The sequence below is a fragment of the Pan troglodytes genome, chromosome 9 (genome assembly GCF_028858775.2).
Source record: "Pan troglodytes isolate AG18354 chromosome 9, NHGRI_mPanTro3-v2.0_pri, whole genome shotgun sequence".
NCBI lineage: Eukaryota > Metazoa > Chordata > Mammalia > Primates > Hominidae > Pan > Pan troglodytes.
The window spans coordinates 103,905,790-103,910,238 of NC_072407.2; positions in this window are offsets into that span (position 1 = coordinate 103,905,790).

Sequence of the window (4,449 nt, forward strand, 5' to 3'; positions counted from 1 at the left end):
TGAATGTCACCAGTATTACTTTATAATTTATTGACCTTAGAAATGACACATGGGCAGCTGCTGGTGTTTATGGCCAGTTTTTAAGTACATGTTCAACAACAATATTCACAAATGTTGATTGATATAAATATGGATAGCTAATATTCCTAGGTATTAACATAAATTAGATGAAGAGAAAGCCTCAAATAGGCTGTGAGCTAAGAATTCCATTATTTCACAAATTGTGGGTTTTTGTTTTTATGTCTGTTGTAACTATTGTTAGTCCTGTGTTGGGAACCTACATGTGTAATATAAGTAACGTTATAAAGTAGGAAAGTAACTCAACTGCAGAAAGTGAACATGTTTACATTCCAGATGTTCCCATATTGGAATCTGTAGATTACGGTATCATGGAAGGAGTTAAGAGTGCCACTTGGTCAATATCTTGTCACGGAGCCTGATGCAGGTCACTTCATTTCTATGTTTTCTCATCTGTAAAATGAAGGGGTTGTCCAGACTAAGGAAGATAACTATGTTTTGTGATGGATGGTTAATTTTTATGTCAACATGGCTAGGCCATGGTACCTAGTTATTTAGTAAATCATTATTCTAGAAATTTGTGTAAAGGTATACCTTAAATGAGATTAATATTGAAATCAGTAGACTGAGTAAAAGAGATTACCCTCTGTAATGTGGGCAGGTCTCATCCAATCAGTTGAAGGCCTTCATAGAAAATATGTGTAATCTAAAAAAGTTGATCTCATAGAATTAGAGAGTAGAGTTGTGGTTAACAGGCTTGGGTGGTTGTTGGGGAAGGAGAATTGGGGCAATATTGGTCAAAGGATACATAATTAATTATAGTTAGATAGGAGGAATAAGTTCAAGAGCATTGCACAGCATGGTAACTAGAGTTAATGACAACATATACAGTTCTTGAAAAATGCAAAGAGAGTGAATGTTAGGTGTTCTCACCACAAAAATGCTAACTATGTAAGGTAATATATTTGTTAATTTGCTAGATTTAACCACTCCACAATTTATATATACTTCAAAATTTCATGTTGTACATGATGAATACATATAATTTATCTGTCCAGTTAAAATATATATGTAGGCTAGGCGCAGTGGCTCACGCCTGTAATTCCAGCACTTTGGGTGGCCGAAGCAGGCGGATCATGAGGTCAGATGTTCGAGACCAGCCTGACCAACATAGTGAAACCCCATCTCTAACAAAAATACAAAAATTAGCCAGACGTGGTGGCAGGCACCTGTAATCCCAGCTACTCAGGAGGCTGAGGCAGGAGAATTTATTGAACCCGGGAGGCGGAGGTTGCAGTGAGCCGAGATCGCACAACTGCACTCCAGCCTCGGCAACAGAGCAAGACTCCATCTCAAAAATAAATAAAATATATATGTATATATTATAAAAAGAAAAAGACTTATCTCCCCCAGAAAAAGGGAATTCTGCCAGCAGACTGCTTTTGGACACAAACTCCAGCATTAACTGTCCCCTAAATTTCCACACTGTAGATTTTGGACTTGCCAGCCTCCAAAAGCACACAAGCCAATTCCTTAAAAATCTCTGTCTCTCATAAAAAAAGGGTGGAGGGGCAAATGGGCATTATGTATTTCAATGTATTATATATTTAGTATATTACGTATTATTATGTATTTTAATCTCCTACCAGTTGTGTTTCTCTGTGGAACCATGGCGAATACATGGTAACAGATTAATATTAGCTAAAATTATAAACAATGTCCACTTGTAGGTTAAATTGAGGCATATTATTCCCTAATGCTTTCTCCTCATTGAGGCATATTACTCCCTAATGCTTTCTCCTCATTAAGGTAACTGATAAGTCCAAATTAGCACTCAGAAAAAGAGACTGATGGCTTCGAAGATTAAAATATTCTAGATACTTGACACTATGATGAGGTTATTTTGCTACATAATGTACATTTTCCCCACCCCCTTTTTTAAGCCGATCATTCAACTATTACTGCCTTATGGTAAAAGACAATGCATATGGATCCTCCCTGGAAAATGACACATGGCCTCTTCAGGCCTGCTCCCTACCTCTTCTACTGTCTGATCAAGGGGCCCACCAGATATTGGACTTTCTTCCTTGTGGTAGAAGGTGGAAGCTGCAATAATGTATCTTTTACTTTGGAGGGAATGTCCCAGAATACCATTGACCACTGGACTCCTAAAACTTCACAAATGTGACAAGTCCCTGAATCTTCATAGAGTTTATCTCCCAGCCTCTGAGGTGCGTGTGTCTTATAAAGGCCTCCTGTATGCTACCCAACTCTTGTTCATTCCACCTAATTGTCTTAGTTTAGGCTGCTGTAACAAATTACTACAAACTGGATGGCTTATAAACAGAAACTTATTTCTTACAATTCTGGAGGCGAGAAGTGCAAAATCAGGGTGCCAGCATGATCCAGTTCTGGTGAGGGCCGTCTTTACAGTTAAAGACAGCCATCTTTTCAGTGTCCCCACATGGTAAAAGAATCAAGGAAGCTCTCAGGGTCTCTTTTATAAGAGTACTAATCCCATCCATGAGGTATTTGCCTTCATGATCTCATCACTTGCCAAAGCCCCCACTTGCTAACACCATCACATTAAGGGTCGGGATTTCAATATATGAATTTGGTGGGACACAAACCTTCAGTCTGCAGCACTGATCAACATAACTGTCATCAACATGATACTTTAGCACATGATTTTTCCAGGATGTCTAGATGATCCAGATCTCTTTGGACTATGAGAAGACTGAGGGAGAAAAAGTTAACATAGCCTGGAGAAAACTATAAATCTGTATTTTTGTCTACTCAGTGATAACTGTTTCTGATCCTCTTTTCTCATTGGGATAGCAGCCATATTAATCTAGCCTAGCATAAATACCATACCTGACATGACAGCTGCAAGTGGGGCTAGTACGTGGTCAAGCTTGTAGTAGTTAGTTATAGTTATCCTCCCAGATCCATATGGTTTCTGCAGAGGCCAGAGTGGTAAATTAAAAAGATCTATGATACGGCCACCACTTCTACATCCTTTAGAGCTTCAACAGTGACATTCATCTCCACGATTCCCTGTCCCCCTATAATATGTGATTTTGCTTTTCATTTACCATCATGGCTGGTATTGCATAGGGTGATTTCAGGTGTTTCCTCTTGACCTTTCCACAATAATAGCTTTCCCCAACAGGCTGTGAATCCAAGGAGGCTGTTCTACCAACCACCAAGTATGGAAAACCAATTATACATTTGAGGACTGGAAAATGACCACTGGGAGGAACTAGCGAGCCAAGATGGCTGAATAGGAACAGCTCCGGTCTACAGCTCCCAGGGTGAGCGACGCAGAAGACAGGTGATTTCTGCATTTCCATCTGAGGTACCGGGTTCATCTCACTAGGGAGTGCCTGTCAGTGGGCACAGGACAGTGGGTGCAGCGCACCGTGCGCGAGCCGAAGCAGGGCGAGGCATTACCTCACTCGGGAAGCACAAGGGGTCAGGGAGTTCCCTTTCCTAGTCAAAGAAAGGGGTGACAGACTGCACCTGGAAAATCGGGCACTTCCACGCTAATACTGCGCTTTTCCGACAGGCTTAAAAAACGGCGCACCAGGAGGTTATATCCCCCACCTGGCTCAGGGGGTCCTATGCCCACGGAGTCTCACTGATTGCTAGCACAGCAGTCTGAGATCAAACTGCAAGGTGGCAGTGAGGCTGGGGGAGGGGCGCCCACCATTGCCCACACTTACTTAGGTAAACAAAGCAGCTGGGAAGCTCGAACTGGGTGGAGCCCACCACAGCTCAAGGAGGCCTGCCTGCCTCTGTAGGCGCCACCTCTTGGGGGCAGGGCACAGACAAACAAAAAGACAGCAGTAACCTCTGCAGACTTAAATGTCCCTGCCTGACAGCTTTGAAGAGAGCAGTGGTTCTCCCAGCACGCGGCTGGAGATCTGAGAACGGGCAGACTGCCTCCTCAAGTGGGTCCCTGACCCCTGACCCCTGAGCAGCCTAACTGGGAGGCACCCCCTAGTAGGGGCACACTGACACCTCACACGGCCAGGTACTCCTCTGAGACAAAACTTCCAGAGGAACGATCAGACAGCAGCATTCGTGGTTCATGAAAATCCGCTGTTCTGCAGCCACCGCTGCTGATACCCAGGCAAACAGGGTCTGGAGTGGACCTCTAGCAAACTCCAGCAGACGTGCAGCTGAGGGTCCTGTCTGTTAGAAGGAAAACTAACAAACAGAAAGGATATCCACACCAAAAACCCATCTGTACATCACCATCATCAAAGAACAAAAGTAGATAAAACCACAAAGATGGGGAAAAAACAGAGCAGAAAAACTGGAAACTCTAAAAAGCAGAGCACCACTCCTCCTTCAAAGGAACACAGTTCCTCACCAGCAATGGAACAAAGCTGGATGGAGAATGACTTTGACAAGTTGAGAGAAGAA